General features: G+C 38.3%; 1 long non-coding RNA gene across 1 annotated transcript in view; it reads left to right on the forward strand.

Moving 5' to 3' along the window:
- The first annotated feature begins 1024 nt into the window (after positions 1 to 1024).
- The window catches only part of LOC122202093, a 29230-nt gene continuing 10105 nt past the window's right edge, over positions 1025 to 20149 (forward strand). Inside the window, exons 1-2 of the long non-coding RNA XR_006194458.1 lie at positions 1025 to 1152; positions 2613 to 2710. This is a non-coding gene — a long non-coding RNA (uncharacterized LOC122202093). The remainder of the gene's footprint in view (positions 1153 to 2612; positions 2711 to 20149) is intronic.

Below are 20149 nucleotides of genomic sequence, written 5' to 3' on the forward strand. Positions count from 1 at the left end.
GATTTATTATAAACTGCTGATTTGTGTGATGATGGAGGCTGGCAAGATTAAAATCTGCACAGTTTGTGTCCCAGTTGGAATCTAAAGAATGGCAGGCTAAAGAACCAGGAAGAACAGATGTCCCAGTTTGAAGGCCATGAGACAGGAGAATTCACTCCTACTTGAGGGAGGTCCAGCCTTTTGTTCTATGCAGACCTTCAACTGGTTCGATAAGGCTCACCCACATTATGGAGAGCAATCTGCTTTACTCCATCTATCAACTTAAATGTTAATCTCATTTAAAAACACCCTTACAGAAAAACCCAGAATAATGTTTGATTTGACAAAAAATCTGGGCCCATTCAAGTGGACACATAAAATTAGTCACCACCAGGGGCGCCTGGGTGGCTCAGTCGGTTGAGCGTCCAACTTCAGCTCAGGTCATGATCTCGTGGTCTGTGAGTTCGAGCCCTGCGTCGGGCTCTGTGCTGACAGCTCAGAGCCTGGAGCCTGCTTCTGATTCTGTGTCTCCCTCTCTCTCTGCCCCTCTCCCACTCATGCTCAGTCTCTCTCTGTCTCAGAAATAAATAAATCTTAAGAATTTTTTTTTAATTAGTCACCACCAGTCCACCCTTGTCAACTTGTCACCCTGACATTTCTCCTTAAACCATACTTAATCTTAAAATAAGGCAAATAGCAAGATCGTTCTTCTACCTAACACAATATAACTATCCTGGGTACAACCCAAAATACTCTAACCCTTTTCCCAGAAGAGGAAACAAAGCCCTTGAGTGATATTTACTCTTCTCTTTGATATCTCATAACTTAAGTACTTGGGAAGTTAGATGTTATAGACTGAATTCCCTCAAAATTCCTGTATTGAAACCCTAATCCCCAATGTCACTGTACTTAGAGAAGACTTTTAAGGAGGGAATTAGAGTTAAATGAGGTCATAATGGTGAGACTCTAATCCGTTAGGACTGGTATCCTTGTAAGAAGAAGAGACACCAGATCTCTCTCTCTCTTTCTCTCTCTCTCTCAATCTGTACATGCACAGAGGAAAGACCATGTAAGGACACAGCAAGAAGGTGGCATTTGCAAGCCAGGAAGAGAGGTCCCATCAGAAATCAACCCTGGAGACACTTTGTTCTTGGATTTTCAGCCTCCAGAACTGTGAGAAAGTAAAACTCTGTTGTCTAAGACCCCAGTGTGCGTTATCTTTCACAGCAGCCTGAGCTGACTACTACAGTGATCAAGCCTAACCTGAGATATTTGTTACTCTCACAGAAGAGGGAATTTATTTGAAGTATATCAGTCCAATTATTGTCTGTATGTCTTAAACCATTCCATTAAACTTCCAGTCTGGGCACAAACCCTAAATGAGGCTTTTTTTTATAAAGGGTATCTGAAGACATACTTTCCTGGTATTTTGAGGGCTGGATTGCAAATTATAAATTTCTAAATCTTCCCATGTTTCTTCAACAAAATTTCTAATAGTAGGAGGATGACTATGAAAGAGAAGAGTCAGTCAATATTATGGGGTGTGTACCATATGTTGAGCCTGGTAGATAAAATGGGGAAAGACACACTTTATCCCCATCCTCAGGTACTGTTCTAGTGAGTGCCTTAGGTTCCAGGGTGGGGATAGAGTATTTCTTCCTCTGAATCTTTTTTTTCTAATTTTATTTATTTATTAGGTGGGGGAGGGGCAGAGAGAGGGTGAGAGAACCCAAAAGAGACTATGCACTGCTAGCACAGAGCTCAATGCTGGGCTCAAACCCACAAAACCGTGGGATCATGACCTGAACCAAAATGAAGAGTTGGATGCTTAACCTACTGAGCCACCCAGGTGTCCCCTTCTTCTGAATCTTTAAGCTGTCATGGTAAAAAAAAACTGATTTTAAAGGGCTTATTTGGAGGGTCAAGCAGAGAGCCCAGCTATGTGAATAGGCTTAATTGGAGGTTATTCCTCTCTGGCTGTGGGAATGATGCACTTATCATCTTTGGCCATCACCAGGAGTAACAGATGCCCTAGTTTGATCACCTTGACATCTCGACTTCATGCCACCAGCTGGGTTATAAAAAGTGTGATTTAGGTCTGAGGAATTTGCCATCAAAGACAGCATGTGTGTGTGTGTGTGTGTGTGTGTGTGTGTGTGTGTAATTTAAAATTTACTTAAATTATAGTTACAGAGCCAACTTCTAATTTGTTGCAAGGCCCATGTTTGTATGGAGGTGGTTTTAATTCTTTGGACTATTTTTTGACAAAGTTGAAGAGAGAGCTCTTGAAATACTTTCAATGTTAATATAACACCTTTATGCAGTATGTCTTAAGGAAAAGCCAAACAAAGGCTGGTCTATAACAACACTAGGTGTTTCAAATTTTCACTGTGCTGCATTCATAGATTTTGGAGATGGCCTATGAAACTGTAAATAAAAGCAATACAATTTTTCTGTGAAACAATTTCTGAACTCTCCAATAGGTACAATGTTAGATTCATTTAATAGATTGGTACAGACTTTCCTTGGGGAAACTAAAGGTTTTTTTCCCCCTCTTTCTGTATCAAAAGTTGATAAAGCAGAAATATTGCACAAATTCCATGGCTACAGAATCTTTTCTTTTTATTGAACAGCAGTTGTGGTTTGAAGAGTAACTCTCTTCAGAAAATTGTGGAGACTTCATAGCAATGGCTGCAGCTATTTGGACTTGACAAATTACCTAATGGAATAGGTAAGCTTTATGTCTTTAAAATGACCCACTTTTTTTTTCTTTGAAGCCTCTGGTACAGAATTTTTCAGCCCATAATATTCTTCAATTGAGTATTGAGTATGAAATTGACTGTAATTCTTAGTGTTTCATCTTTTCAAACCCTCAATATAGGGGGAAAAATTGGAATTTTTTAACAAGCCCAAGATCTAAGAATTACACCAATGCTGCCTATGTTTCCCATAGACCCTTAGGAAAAATCATATATCAACACAGCTACGGCTAAGTTACTAACTTCTGTCAACTTCTACAACAATGACGACAACAAATTCTCAAGGTTGTGGTGGTAAAATGAGTGATGAATGATGAATGGAAACAGTAGGGAGCAGGTTAACAGACAGTGGTACTCTTTACAAGAAGTTCAAGAAACTTCAAAAATAGCCTATGATCCAATCCAATCCAATTTTGAATCAAGGACATTTAAGACAATTTTTTTATCATTTTCTAAAACTACTAAGAGTTGAAAATTTACTCACATATGAAGATATCCTTAGTGGAATTAGCTAAACATAGATTGTGATAAAAGAAGATCTTGGTATGGCTGACCATATAAACCTATCAAGAAATTTGGAGGCCAGAGTTGAGGCTTGGGCATGTTAGCATCAGAGGTAGATGACAGGTCCCTTTCCTCCACATTTCAAACTCCCTCTGTATCCTTTTGCCTCTACTCCCAGCTCCCAGTCTCACTCCAATTGGACCCAAGGAAACTTGTTCTCCTGCCTTTGGAGAAAAAGAGACTGTTTATTCTTCCCTTAGTACCCTACTCTCACACTGCACATTCCCCACTAGTAAACCTAGTCATGCCCCAGGCTTCTGTGGGACCCATAAGTCTCAGAAACTTGAATTCCATCCACAGCAGGGATGTAGTTTGATGGGAGGTGAGTGTAAAATGAGACACACATGGTAGGAGAGCTACTACAAGGAGGGCCCTGAGAGAAATCATTCGCCAAAACTGATGAAGGTTTCTGGCTCTGTGAGTCAAACTCAGATGAACAGTCTGAGCAGGTGAGGGAAGAACAGTCCTGTGTGCTCTACAAGGTGGTTCTGTAACTCCCGCCCTGAGTCACCTGCATGCTTTGGGTGAGTACCACAACCAGCCATCACTAAGGAAACAGGTCACTCCACCATGGCACATCACCTGGAAGCATAGGTGTGAGAAGGGAAAGGCATTCTCCTACTATCTTTTGGAAGAAAACCAAAGAGCCAAAGGCAAGTGGCGATGGAGCTCCAAAGGCTGTGTGCACCTGATGATGCTCCAGATGAGGATATCAGCAGGTAATCAACACCACCACATGAGTAGCCAGAGCAGGAGCCCCAGTCTGTCGAAAGGACACTGACACTCAATAAAGTACAAATGATATGCAGGGCATCCACCTGCCCTCAGGGACTTGAGGGAAGACTTTTGGTGACTTTATCTGCAAACTGGAGAGCTACAAAAGCCACAAGTCCAGGCAACATTTGAGTTTCTTACATCTTAAAACACATTTGATCAAAACTTGTTTAAGATTATATAGGGCGCCTGGGTGGCTCAGTCAGTTGAGTGTCTGACTTCGGCTCAGGTCATGATCTTGTAGTCCATGAGTTTGAGCTCCACCTTGGGCTCTGTGCTGACAGCTCAAAGCCTGGAGCCTGCTTCGGATTCTGTGTCTCCCTCTCTCTGCCCCTCCCCCACTCATGCTTTGTCTCTCTCTCTCTCTGTCAAAAATAAATAAACTTAAAAAAAGATTATAGAGCAAACCAAGGTTAGTTTAAGAATATATATTAGACCCTTTACTACTTCTTTGATGGACCACCTGCTCCCTTTATCCTTTTTTTTTTTCGTTTGGGTTGTTTCAGTTTTAGTCAAGAAAGGGCAAAAGTGAGTCTATTTAATTTTTAATTCTACACTTTTTCATAGCAAAAGAGGACCTTGTTTTAAATTCTGCACTCCTGGGGCGCCTGGGTGGCTCAGTTGGTTAAGCGTCCGACTTCAGCTCAGGTCACAGTCTCACGGACCGTGAGTTCGAGCCCGGTGTCGGGCTCTGGGCTGATGGCTCAGAGCCTGGAGCCTGTTTCCGGTTCTGTGTCTCCTTCTCTCTCTGCCCCTCCCCCATTCATGCTCTGTCTCTCTCTGTCTCAAAAATAAATAAACGTTAAAAAAATTTTAAATTCTGCACTCCTAATCAAATACTATCCCTGTGAACTAAAACTTGTGCCTTGACGCCAGAACCCACAGTAGTATAAAGACAATAGTTGAATTCTGGGAATAGGAGGTAAGGAGAAAGAGTAGAGGGTTGAGGATTTAGCCTTTGGGAACGCTTGTAGTTAGGCAGTGGAGGGACCCTAGGAGAAGCAAGAGCTCAAAACCAGTCCCCAACCCAGTTGTTTATAGTAACCAGTAAAAATACTGATGCTTGTGTATACTTTAAATACAGAACAAAGTGGACTTACATGGACATATATAGAGATGTACATATATGAATGAAGAATTTCTTTCTCTACATAAATCTATATAGATAGATGATAGATAGATAGATAGAAAGATAGATGATAGATATCACAGATGCATATATGTGAGGTAACAGCAAGAGGCAGGAGAAAATAAAATTTATTTTATTTTAAAAGAATTTATTCCCTCTGATTCCTTCCAGTGTCACCCCATTTCTACCAGTGACTCTTTCTGGGATTGCTGCTTCAATCTGATGGACTTTGTTTCATGGCTCAAAGCTTTGTCTGGGCTTCTTGTCCTTGTTCCTACATGTAAGCTTGAAGGAGATAACAGCTTCCCAATGTTACCAATCCCCGGGTGCTTTAGCACCTTGTATTGACTCTTATTTTTACCAACACCTTTGTAAACTGTTTCTCATTAGGCTTGTCTCAGTTAACCTTTTGAGGGTTCCATCTGCTTCATGATGAGACCCTGAGTGTGATAGGATCCATGTTCTTGTTGATTTTCCTATAAGACATCCAAGTGAAGATATAAATAGGCAAGCAAAAATGAGTCTGGAGAAACCCTAAGGCTGGGAAAGTTTGGGCTAGGGAAAATGACATTTAAGAATCTTCAGCATACAGATGCAGAAGGGGATAGGTATGACCTTTTAGTCTTGGGGAAAGCAAGCCTCCCCTCTCACAGAACTGCCCACTGTCTTGAATTACCATCTTGCTGAATTCAAGGCAGTCTTGGACTGCCCCATCCTCACGTTCAAGAAGCCTGACATCTCGGATTAAAGCCTAAACTAATTACCATCCTCCTTCTTAGTGTCTGTCAAGACTAATTTCTCCATGCCTCACATCACTGTTTACCTTGCTTATGAACAGAAGCCCAAATTTCCCAGGCATCCACTTTGGCCAAGGCTCTCATCTCCTTACTGCTGTGTAAATCCCCATAATATGAACTGATTCTTCTCTCCCCTTCAAACTCTTTTACTTGAAGCAATTTTAGATTCTTAATCATATATTTATTTAGTCTATGCCCATAATGGACTATTCAAAAAGATGGCTAACATTTGTCCAAGAAGAGCACAAAATAAATTCACTTAAACCATTTGTTCATAATTACAATAGACACAATGCACTTCCTCACTGAACAAACTCCATAATAAACATTTGGCCATGGGGACAATGAGGCAACTTATACCGATCATTTGTTTACTATTTTGGGTTTACACTGACATACATGGCCACAGACAGTTAATTGGATCTGTAAATACTCCCAGTTAAGTTTAATTAGTTCTCTGTGCAGGATCTAAGGTTATGATAGTTCTGGTGATAATTTTCAATATTATTCTTTTAATTCCACAAGACGTTTGTTTTAAAAAAATTGACCTAGAATGTGCTCTGAGAGAAAAAAAAAAGAAAAAGAAATTGGATAAAGGAGTGAGAAATAAGAGTATGAAAAGATTAGTTACTCTGTAAAAAAAGCCAATATGATTGTAGAAGTATTAAAATCCCTGTAGGAGATTTACAGAGAAGTCTGCCCTGGATTAGAATTTGATATCAAATAACTTAACTGAAGTCATACAATTTCTGTGCCATTTGTAGTTGAGTTAATAGCATATGTTCCTGGAGGATTACAGCCAATGATTAAGGAAATTAGGTTTTGTTTGAATTTAATTTAGTTATATAAAGCTGCTACTATAATTTACAGCTTTGATATTTAATATTTAATAACCCAGATCTTAGAAGAATACTAGATATAGCTGTGTCATTATGCCTTGAAATATTATTCCCATAAGTCATTTATATTTGCTGGCTGATAGAGATGTTCATCAACTAGATGGACTCAACAGGAGTCCACTGATAAAGCCACTGCAGTTTTACAGTTTGCTGAGTCCCTTGTACGTTTCCACTCCATTTCCCACACCTGTAACTTACTGAATCATAATTTATCTGGCCGATCAATTGTCATAATAAAGAAACATTGCAGCCTTACTTCAGCAGCCAGCTGTAGGAATGACTCAACTCTGCCGCCTTTCTCTCACATTTTATGTATCTGTGTCATTAAAAACCATAGGAATTTCTCTGTGACTATTGCTCCCTCAATATTTTTCTTTCTAGTTTTTCTTTCATTGCTTTGCCACACTTTTTCTGTATCCATCTCCTTGACTTTTTGCTCCTTTTATTCCTTCATTGTTCAGAGACTCTGGAGTAATAATCTCAATTTCTTTCCTGTATAGATCTGTATCTCTTTGTAGAAATTGAATTTTTTCCTCTAATTTATAAAAATTAATCTGGAATTTCTGGCCCTATAGATTAGCATCTAAACATTCCTAATTTTTTACTCCCTCTATATTTATACTACTTCAATTGCTTTTCTCCTTCAGGGCTTGTGATTTAAACCTCTTATCTCCTTTATTCACATGTCTTTTATTGTCCTTAAGAATCCTTCTCCTCACTGTTCTGGTTAGTTTTGTTCCTCACAGTTGCTTTTACTTCTTAGTTTGCACTTCCTTCAAAGACAGGTCAAGTCAGCCCTTCAGAAAATTCACAAGGCACAGTCTCTAGACTCAAAGATTTTAAAGTCTGAACAGAGAATTTACTCAGAAATACCTACCCTAACAATTTATTATATGTATATATAATATATATGTATATATAATATCATATAGCTAATATAACAATATGAAACATATGTATACATATGTAAATTATATATATTAATTATACATTATACATATACAGAATATATATATATTCTATAGTCATTATACATTATATATATACAGAATATATATATATATATATATATATATATATATATATATATATACACACTCACGCACACACATATATTCTATAGGTAGATAGCAAGGAGTAGAAATTTATAGAAATGAAATAAAGTTGGACAATACTTAAACATGCAAGTTAAAACACCAAGAGTTTGTTTGAAGGGAATGAAGAAATACATTAATGCATTATAAGAAATGAGGGGTTTTTTTATGCTTTCCTGCCAGCCCTCTAAAAATTTCAACTTCGTGAGCACAATTAATGATGATGACGATGATAATAATAGTAATAATAATAATGAAAACATAGGGATTAAGCACTTGGGTTCTTTAGTTAGATTGGCTGGCTGGCAATCTTGGCTTTGCTGCTTTATAACTGTGTGACTTAGGATAATTTCCTTAACCTTCCTCTGTCTCAGTTTTTAAATATGTAAAATGAGAATAACAATAGTACTCTGTTGACAAAGTTGTTGCATAAAATTTATAAAATGCTCAGAATCCAGTGTCGGATATAGTAAACTCTTAATAACTATTCAATATTGTTGTTTATTATTATTATTGTTACTGCTAATGCAAAATAAAGCACTAATTAGTAGGAAATAGTGGATCGAACTGAACATTATGAAACAAACAACCATCCTGACAGTAATTGTAAAGTCATTTACCTAATCTGTATCTTTTGACATTATTTTGTTATTTTTCTGGAGTTAAGAATTCTTAGGCATTCTTTGGAGTAGCTCCCAAATAACACAAACTGAAGTCACCAGAACAATATCAACAACCATTCTTACTGGCTAAAAATTGGTCCACATGAGGAATTGAAGAAAAATCCTGCATCAAGCATATTTGAGATACAAAATATTTTTCTTTTTAAAATTTCTTTTTTAACTTTTAATTTTTGGTAACTGGAGATAGTTGCTTCGAATCCTACAGAGCTGGGAGACCTGGTGGTTGTTAAAATTTTCAACACAAGAACTAGAGAAACAGTACATTTGTGCTAATGTAAAAAACAGAACCAAAAAGCAACATCCAGAAGTAGATCAAAAGCTCTCACAACTCAGGTTAGAATTCCATAATTTATTTTGAGAATTCACTGAGCATTCATTGAGTGCTGGCTATAGAGAAGTCACTGGATTTTCCCCAGTAAGGAAGTTAAAAGCAGAAGAGGGGGTAATTGAAACAATAGTTCTAATCCTTAATACCTAATACAAAGGAAATGACAGAGTTTATTGTGTTCCACTGAGTCATGAAATACACCAGAACACTCCACGAAAGAAAGAAAATTCAGATTGATCAAGGAGAGAAACAGGATTGACTTTCTCTAGGTCTATTTTTGTTTATTCACAAACTGGACCCAATAGCATACTGGAAACGGCAAAAATCTACATAGTGACTAATACCAAATAAAACATCGCCAGCTAAAGGGGATACGGGCAGAATCTACAAGATATAGAAAGACAGCAGCAGGGACAAGAAATCTAAGTTTAAGTTATCTAGAGGAGAGAGGACAGTGATGGGCATTCCTGGGAACAGATTGCCAATAGTAAGAAATAAGGCAGTAGAACCAAACCTAATAGTTATAAGGTTTTAGGAATTGCCAATGGTTTTGAATCAGGAAATTTGGGTGTGCATCACAGCCATGCCATTTATTAGCTCCCTGATCTTGAGCAACATTAAGCCTGTGGAGTTTTATTCTCTAAGTAAGGACAACAGAAATAATAGTATCTCTATGCATTACCACCTTATAGGATTTGAGGCTAGTTAAATGTAATTATACTTTGAAATTATAAATATAAATATATGAGAGTATAAATTAAATTTATACTTTTTATACATATAGCACTATTGGAATATAAATTGTTCTTTATTTGAAAGAGAGACAGCATGAATGGGAAGAGAGGCAGAGTGGGGGGAGAGAGAGATAGAGAGAGAGAGAGAGAGAGAGAGAGAGAGAGAGAATTTTAAGCAGGCTCCATGCTCAGTACAGAGACTGACATGGGGCTCCATTCCACAACCCTGGGATCGTGACCTGAGCCGAAATCAAGAGTCACATGCTGAACCATCTGAGACACCCAGGTGCCCTGGAATGTGAATTGTTAGTATGATTCTGCTTTTGCTTGAGTTTTCATTGGTGAGGATATTACTGTCCTTAATCATGTTATTTTATGAATTGTTTAAAGGGAACTGTCTGTCCAATATATGAAAAAAAATCTAATTTCTACACTGGTCTTAACTCTGTCCCCTCATGCATCACAATTAAATTTAATCCTCTATCTAATGTTATTTCTTCAAATATTAAATGATAGCTATCATGATATCCTTTAAGCTTTATATTCTATCTATTAGAGAGGAAAATTCAAGGATTGGTTCAGTTATGTAATGACATTAGAGCTCTGGATTGTGTCTGGTTCCATTATTTACTCAAATATGATATAGTTTCCAGGCCCTGGAAATCCTGGTCATTTTCTGCTAGATTCCCTTGACTTTGTTAATATCCTCAAAATTTGGAGCCTATATCATTGACAGACTCTTGCCTAGGTACACATTCCCACTCCTGTTGACCCTTCTCTTTGCCAACAGAAGCCTGTTTGGTTCTGGTGTAGGAGGGTGGTGTGCTCAAGAAAGGCAGCCTCCCTCAGCCTTACCCCCAAAACCAAAGGGTGAATATTAACAAGTTTAAGCCAATCATGGCAATTTTATTACCCTGCCTTCTTCACAGTCATGTGATGGAGACTTGGCCACTGAGATATAAAAGGAAGTCGTTAGGGGGGCTTTTTAAAAAGTTCTTACTCCTTAGAAAAGACCCTAGGAGGGGCGCCTGGGTGGCTCAGTCCATTGAGCTTCCAACTTCGGCTCAGGTAATGATCTCACAGTTTGTGGGTTCGAGCCCCGCATCAGGCTTCGTGCTGATGGCTCAGAGCCTGGAGACTGCTTTGGATTCTATGTCTCCCTCTTTCTCTGCCCCTGCCCCACTCACACTCTGTCTCTCTCAAAAATAAACATTAAAAAAAATTAAAAAAAAAAAAAGACCCTAGGAGCACCTGGGTGACTCAGTTGGTTAAGCTTCTGACTTCGACTCAGGTCAAGATCTTGCAGTCTGTGAGTTCAAGCCTTGTGTCGTGCTCTGTGCTCTGTGCTCTGTGCTCCAGCTCAGAGCCTGGAGCCTGCTTTGGATTCTGTGTTTCCCTCTCTCTCTGCCCCTCCCACATTCGCACCTCTGTTTCTCTCTTCTCTCAAAAGTAAAAAAACATTAAAAAAGCTTTTAGAAAACTCCCAAGTCCAGGTTTAACCCCTATCCTGTCTGTGGGAAGCTTGTTTCTGAAGTTGTGAAGTTTGAACCTGCTACAGAGAACTAGAGATGATGGCAGGAGAAAAATCAAGGTTATTGTAAGGCCACCAACCCATAGCTCCTTATCCATGAAACCACTGAATTCACAAACATTCATTTTTCCCTTTTCCAGACATTCTTATGCAGGATAATCAATTGTAGTCATTGCTTAAGCTCCATTTAAATGTGTAGCAGAATCTGTTGATTCCCCAACCCATCCCTTCTGCCCACCTGAAATGATCTGTTGCTATAACAGCTAGTTGTCAACACTCTGATGTTTTTCTATCTCAAATTCCTACACCTCTTCTCTTCCTGAAGGTGCAATGATGAGATGGGAGAGGATAAGTTTTAGCCGCTGCTTTCTAACCCCCTCAATCAACAGAGAATGGGATTTAATGGAGTTGGGGATCAAGCCACTCCACAGTCTGGTGGGGCATTTCTGAAATGCATTCTACACCATTTCTCAGAGGAGTCCAGCAGAGTCCCAATAGTCCAAAGTAGAAACCCACTTAGTAACACAATCTTTGCTGGCTTATTTCCATTCTTTTGCTCACTTTTTCTCCCCTCAAATTGCTTTCCTTGACCTTGGGATCATCTTTTATTTTTTTATTTTTTTTAAAATTTTTTTTTTAACGTTTATTTATTTTTGAGACAGAGAGAGACAGAGCATGAACGGGGGAGGGTCAGAGAGAGGGAGACACAGAATCTGAAATAGGCTGCAGGCTCTGAGCCGTCAGCACAGAGCCTGACGCGGGGCTCGAACCCACGGACAGTGAGATCGTGACCTGAGCCGAAGTCGGACGCTTAGCCGACTGAGCCACCCAGGTGCCCCTGGGATCACCTTTTAAATAAATTTTATGTGCATAAGACCTTGTCTCAGGGTCTATTTTTGAGGTACCCAAATTAAGACAAGTTGGGTATTGTATGACTTGTAGCTGAAAGCATTCTGGTGCAAATGTGGTAGAGTACTATACTGCCCAACAGAACTTTCTGTGATGGTAGAAATATTCCATATCTGTGTGGTCCAGTATGGTAGCCCTTAGTCACATGTGGCTATAAAGGTTGTAAAATGTGACTAATGTGAGTGAGGAATCGAATTTTTCATTTCATTTCACTTGAATCCACTTAAATTTAAATAGCTACATGCTGCTAGTAGCTACCATATTGGCGAGTACCATACTGGCCAATTGTGAATCAAGTGAATGAGAGAATTGTCTCCTTATTTTTTTAAATGCCAGAATTATATTCCACAACCATACATTTTGCTCAGTGAAGACTCGTATTAGCTAGGCTTTGTGAAGAATACAAAGAAGAACAACATAAGCAGCTTCTGCCTTCTAAAACCCAATCCAGTCAGGGGAACACACTAACATCTAAATATGTAAGAACAAGATACATGTTGTAAGAGTGGTATAAAACAAAGCACTATGGGAAATAAAAGGATGCACAATTAATTTCTGCCATAGAAATTCAAGAATACTTCACTGAGGTAGCATTTGAGCTGAATCATGAAGATAAATACAGTGTCTTTAGGGGGGACAGGAAAAGAATTACATTTATAGATAGAGAAAGGAAACATAGGGAAGCAGTACAAACAAGAAGGAGAATGCAAGTGGCCCAACAAAGCTATAGAACAAAACGTCAGGTGAGGCCGAAAGTACACAGAGCATTGCATTTCATGTTAAATACACTTAACTTTCATTCTATGAGGGATAGATACGTCTTCAAAGTGTTTGAGCACAGGTGGTGATGACTGTTTGTTAGTAACATAATTGGTTATAAATAGGAATGATTGGAAACTCAGAATTCAGTTAGAAGTCTACAACACCAGTCCACGTAACAAATGGTGTTGATGTGAACTCTGTCCATAGCATTGAGAATAAAAAGAAGAGGCAGGTTCAGACTTACCTAACACGTAGACGTGCTAGGTCCTGACCACAAACTGAAAGATGGTTATGAGACCAGAGTTGGAGATGGCAAGAGACTCAGGGAGGGATGAGGTTTGGGGACAAAAGATACACGGACATGAAAGAGGTGCTCAGTAGACAACTGGACGGACAAATGCCAGGTGTTGGTGGTCAGCTGCGTCAAAAGATGCAGAATGTGAGCAGGAAGAATGAGAGAAGGTCTTGAAGTTGACTTGGAGCTCAAGGAGGATGAAGAGTTTGGAAAAACCAAAGTGAAGCAAAGGGAAGGATTAGCTTTTGTTTTGTTGTGCTTTGTTGTAAGAACCACAGTATTCTTCTAGCTAATGTTGGGTAAGAGATGGCCACTGTTTAAGTTCACTTGTTGATTTGACTCATTATTTCAGGCTACTGAGTTTATTTTTTGACTACCAGTTACTGCACAGAAAAGTGACTGTGTTTTTCCAGTTGTTTGTTTTTGTATTTTTAGCCTGGGTGCATTATTTAAAATATAAAATAATTGAATACAAGGAAAAGCTAATCACTTTCCTGAAAGAGGAAGTGGTATTATAAAAATTGTGTAGTGGATGCTGTGGTACACAGCCTGTACTGTGGTACTGTCAGCTCCTAGCTGAGTTCTTTTCCAGGAACTATCCTTGGCCTTGACCACTATACTTCTTCCTTGGAGGCAGCCTGTAACCATTTACTGGTTCATATAGCACTTTTGTTTCAATCCTGGTCAGTTTGGCAGTATCATCTCAGCACTTAGCTCCCTCAGGGATCAACTGAAGCCTGTGTTGGAACTTCGTGGCAGCTCAGCTTCTCCATTGCACCCCTCACCCAGTCTCTCCCACGCATTATTCCCAGAGCACTCCCAATTAAACTAGGTGCACGCAAAGCTCCATCTTGATGTCTGTTTCCCTGAGGAACCCCACTCAAGGTGAATTGCAGAACAAAACCTTGGTATTTTTTAAAACTGATTTCTGATTTTTTAATTTAATATTATTTTTTGAGAGAGAAATAGAGAGAGCGCAAGCAAGGGGAGAGGGGCAGAGGAATAGAGAGAGATTCCCCTGCAGGCTCCATGGCTCAGTGCAGAATCTGAAGCAGGGCTCAATCCCACGACCCTGGGACCATAACTTGAGCCATCTGACTGAGCCACCCAGACGCCCTCCGATAAAACCATTTTAGATATCATTTGAAGTATCTGGATTCTTTTTACATTTGAAAAAGAAGATTAATGAGGTTTTTAAAAAGTTATGTTAATTTAATCAGCATGGTGCTGGTGCAACAATATGGAGACAAATGAATAGAGAGAACAGATATTTCAGAAACAGATCCTCCGGTACACAAGAATTTATTATATTATCAAGGTCATTGACATCACAAAAATATGATAAATATTAATGGCATAACATTTAAAGAGGAGAAGAATGACTATTCACTAAATGGTGCTGGAAACACTGGATAGGAAAAAAAAATTAATTCTTATGTATTTAAATAAATCCCAGATGGGTTAGCTCAATTTCGCCAATAATGAAGGAAACAAATTTGAACATCCGTGAGATATTGTCTTTGACTTGTCATATTGATGGAAAAAGCATTGATGAGGACATGGGGATAAAAGAGTGCCCTCATATACTGTTAGTGGAAATGTAAATTGCTGCAGCTTTTGAAGGACAATCTGATATGTACTATGAGAAACTTTCAAAGTGCATATCTTTGATTTAATTTATTAAACTTTTAAATGGAAGAAAAATATAAATATTAGGAATAACATATATACATGAGAAACTTTATAAAACTTAAGAGTTTTTACAAATTTATTCACTTGTGCACATGTAAAAATAAGCATGTGCAATCACATAACCACCACCCAAATCAAAATATGAAATGCTTTCAGCATTTTAGAAGTCTCCCTGGTGTTCTCTCCTAGATAATATTCCCCTCTCAATAAGTGAGTAAGACAGACACGTTCTCTCATGGAACTTATGGTCTATTGGGGGAGACACTTTTTTTTTTTTTTGAGAGACAGAGTGTGTGCACATGCATGCATGCAAATGGAGGAGGAGCAAAGGGAGAGGGAGAGAGAATCTTAAGTAAGTTCCACACTCAGCACAGAGCCCTACGAGGCAGGGCTTGATCCCACTACCCTGGGATCATGACCTGGGCAGAAATCAAGAGTGAGACATTTAACCCACTGAGTCACTCAGGCACCCCTGAGGGAGATAAATATTAAGTAAATAATTACACAAGTGGTTATTAACAATTTATATCAATATTACAGTGAAAAATTATAAGTGCCAAAAGAGAAATACTATGTATATTGGGGAAACTGAGGGAAGACACATCAGAAGAAGTGATATTTAACATGAAAGATGAGGAGTTAGCTAGGCAAGGGAAGTGGGGAAGGAAAAAACCTTAAGGAGAGGGAACAATGTGTGTTCTGAGTTGGAAAAGAGCTTCAAGGGTCTGAAAAATAAAAATAGTGTTGGTTAGCACAAGAGTCAATGAAGGAGGCTGCAGAGACAGACAATAGCCAAACCCTGCGTTAATAAGCTAGCAAAAGATGCTTATTTATACCTAATTGTAATGGAAAGCCACTCAATGGTTTTAAAGGAAAGTACAACTTAAAATGATCATTTTGGACCACTGTGAATACAATGGGTTGTTGGGAAGACAGAGTGGAATTTGCGAGACTAGAAAACAAAATGAAAGGAAACAAAAAATAGAGAATTCCAAATGTATTTTTAAAGTTGCCTCTACTGAGCTCAATGACCAAAAGGATGAGAAGGCTGAGAACAACAGAGATTTAAATTTATGTAAAAGAAGAGCTTTGAAGGATCTACATAAAACTGCTGGCTATTACCTCTGCTTTGGGTTTGGATGAGGGAGAAGGATTGAGGTAGAGTTTCACTTTCCACTCTGTACTCTCCAAACTAAAATGGTGGCGGTGGTCATGATGATGGTAATGGTAGCTTCAAGTTATTTAAAGGACCTTGCATTATTACCTGTGATTAATTGCCTTATTTAAAGGAAATAAAGGAAATGGTCATTAATTTGACTTCATAAAATAATTTTTATTCTATAAATTAAAGATAACATAATTCATATTAAAAAGCAAAGTATAAAACTGAAAGCAATATTACTACAAGTCTGATAGTGGATTGAGATAATTATTGAGTGGATTGAGTCAAATTATTAAGGTTTGGATATTTTCCACACTAATCAACAATTCACAAAAGGATAGAAATACTTTTCCTAGCTTTATTGAGATATAATTGACATATAATATTGTGTAAGTTTAAGGTATTAAGGTTATTGATACACGTTTCAAAATGATTACCACCATAGGGTTAGCTAACACCTGCATCACATTACATAATTGCCATTCCTTTTTTGTAATGAGAACATTTAAGATCTAATCTTTTAACCACTTTCAAGTACATAGTACAGTACTATTAACTTTCTTAACCATGCCTTACATGAGATCCCCAGAACTTACTCACCTTAGAACTGGAGTTTGTATCTTCTGCCCAACATCTCCACTTTTCCCCAATCCTCCAGCCCCTGGTAACCACCATTCTAGTCTCTGTTTCTACGGCATTTTTAGAATCTACATATAAGTGATGTCATACAGTATCAGTCTTTCTCTGACTTATTTCACTTAATATAATGCTTCAAACTCTATCCATGTTGTGGCAAATGGTAGGATGTTCTTTCTCATGTCTGAATTTTATTCTATTGTATAGATACACCACAAATTTTATCTATCCATCCACTGACAAACGCTTGTGTCATTTCCATATCTTAGCTATTTTGAATAAGTTTGTAATGAACATGGGAGTCCAGATATCTTTTTTGATACCCTGTTTTCATTTCCTTTGAATATATGCCCAAGAAGTTGGATTACTGGATCATCTGGTTTTCCATAGTGACTGTACCAATTTACATTTCCATCACATCTCAACCAACACTTGTAATCTCTTGTCCTTTTGATAATCATTCTAACAGGTGTGGCTTGATATATTATTGTGGTTTTGATTTGAATTTCCCTGATGGTTAGTGATATTGAACCTCATTTCATTTACCTGCCATTTGTGTCTTCTTTGGAAAATGTCTATTCAGTTCCTCTGCCCATTTTTTTAATCACATTGTTTGGATTCTTTGCTGTTGATTTGCATGAGTTCTTTATACATTTTAGATATTTATCAAACTGAGATTGAAGAGTAAGAAGGGAGGTGGAGGAAGGAATGAGATGGGCCATCTCAAGCATCAATGTAGTAAGTTAAATTGTTGTGAGTCTGGCAGTTAGACACTACTGTATATGTGTCATTACAATTTTCATATTCTTTGACTTGAACTTTTACCCCAGGGACTCTATTCTCATGAAATAACACAAATATTAAGATGCCTTTTTGCACCCTCTGTAGCCATTATTTGTAATACAACATTGGAAACAATACAAGGCACAACAATACAAGGTAAATGGTACATCTATGATTATCATAGTCATTTAAATTTACATGGAGAAATGCTTAAGCTGTCATTTGAAATGAAAATATATTTTTTATGTCTTCTTGATGCATTACCCTTTTATGACTCCTGCCTATGCAGGCTATACATATACGTAGCCTTAGTCCTACCAGTATCAACAACCAGATTTTACCACAATGCAGCCACTTGATTTTAATCTTGGACAATCTTTGGAAGGCCCAATTTACATCCCTGTCTGCCTTATCTAGCCTCTCAGATCTCCAGCCATTCCATTTAAGATGGATGGAATTCCCTGCAGGAACACTACAGCAGGATTCAGATCCATTGGATTGTTGTAATAACAACAATATGTTGTTATATATGGAATAACAAACACATTCCAGAAGAAATAAATTAGAAAGGTTAAAGTCACTGTAAGATAATCTGAAAATCTGTTAAAAATAAAACGAGGGCTAATATAACAGTCAATGTAGATGGAAGAGAGCAACAGCCAGCAAAAAGGAGAGCCGAGAATTCATACTTGTCAGTGTAGCCAGTCCTCTGCTCTGTGTCTAACACACACTCCAAATCTGTTCAATGGCATGATTCCAGGTTAGTTTTGTCTCTGCACTGGACGGCAAAATATTTGAAGGTCTTTACCTGCTAACTTATTTATATATAAACTTGCATAGCATCAAACAGTTTACATTCAAAATGTATTTATTCTATTCCTAAAACGTCTAACCTTGAGAGCAGGAGACTGAGAAAATTCAGACCCTGTAATCTTTGGAGAATGCATGGGCCGGGGGTGAGATGGGGTGGGGGAATAATAGAAGACTGACCGTCATTCTCCCCTTTGTTCACATACTTCATACATTACAGTTCTGTATTATTTTTCGACAATTTAAATAATGAAATGCATCAGTTTTATTAAAAATACACATATAAAAGCATATTACTATGTTTCCTATAATCTTTCATTATTTTTAATGATATAGGAGTCGGAAGCTGGAAGAATGTATAGATATGGTTTACCTGTATTTAAATTTTTTTTAATATTTATTCATTTTTGAAAGGTAGAGAGAGACAGTGCGAATAGGGGAGGGGCAGAGAGAGAGGGAGACGCAGAAACAGAAGCTGGCTCCAGGCTCCGAGCTATCAGCACAGAGCCCGACGCAGGCTCAAACTCATGGACTGAGAGATCATGACCTGAGCTGAAGTCAGCCACTTAACCCACTGAGCCACCCAGGCCCCACTGTTTATCTGTATTTTAATCCTATTCAAACCCAGGATGAGAAGTAGCTGCCTGAAGCAAACCCAACAGAAGAGTAGTGCTGTTAGTGGAGGTGCTGGCTGTGGTAACAGCAGGCGTAGTAGCAGAGGTAGAATTAGTGGCTATGGCAATAGCGGTAGAACTTTATGTGTGTCCATTCAGCCCTGTGGATTTTTGTGACCTTCTTTATCATCATCATCCTAATAAACAACACTGTGACATCACTGTGAAATCATTCCCATTTCACTGAAGGGAAGAATGAGGCTCAGAGCTTTTGCCTAACAAATGCTAAAACCAATACAAAATTCTATCACTTCATTCCTAGACCTGTCAGTTTCACTATTTTTCCAGGAACCTTCATATTTATTCATCCCAAGCCAATACACACAACAAATTGGCACAAGTATATTATAAATTCAAGTGTGCTGTGTTTCTCAATATGAAAAAATTGAATCCAATAATTTTTAATTATTTAATTGACTTATTCTAATCAATAAGTCTAACAGAATAGTGATGACTATAAAGCCTTCTGATTGTATTTATCTCATTGTCAGTGACCTTTTCCCAGAAAAGGTAAAACTGGAAAGGTATGGAAATGAAGTTCAGTGTGTCCTTGGGACACATTATCATTTTGAGGTAGTTCTGAGTAGGAAATGATCTACTATCGTGGCTGAAAATGAAAATTGCTGCAGGGTCATCTGGATTTCAAAAATTATTCTAATGAATCCTAAGCCTAATATAAACTTTATGTGAGTTATCACCTTATAGTAACTGGTGCTAACAGACGCCATCCCTAAATACTATCATTTGATGACAATTAATAAGCCTTATAAAAGTTTTGCTCCTGAGCAACTCACCTCCTGCTAAAGAAACTGTAAATCTTCACTTTACTCTGCGATTTCTGCTGAGACACACACTTCAGGAGTTAAATTGGTGACCATTTTAGAATTGTGAATTTTAGCATCCGTGAAGTCTGCCAGTTTGTTATTTTCATGTTGCTGTGAATCACTTCCTAACTGTCATTTCCTTTTACTTTTCCTGTCATTCCTAAGGCTTCGCCACAGCCTGATACTCACTGGAATACCTAATACTCTGTTGTTTCTGTGGTGGCCAAGCCCTTTTCTCTGTGACATGAGATGGTGCGCATGCCTCCATCACTACCGCCATCACTGCCACCATCACTCAGGAAACACTTGCCCAGCACCTCCTCCTTAGCAC

This window comes from Panthera leo, chromosome D2, assembly GCF_018350215.1.
Source record: "Panthera leo isolate Ple1 chromosome D2, P.leo_Ple1_pat1.1, whole genome shotgun sequence".
Taxonomy (NCBI): domain Eukaryota; kingdom Metazoa; phylum Chordata; class Mammalia; order Carnivora; family Felidae; genus Panthera; species Panthera leo.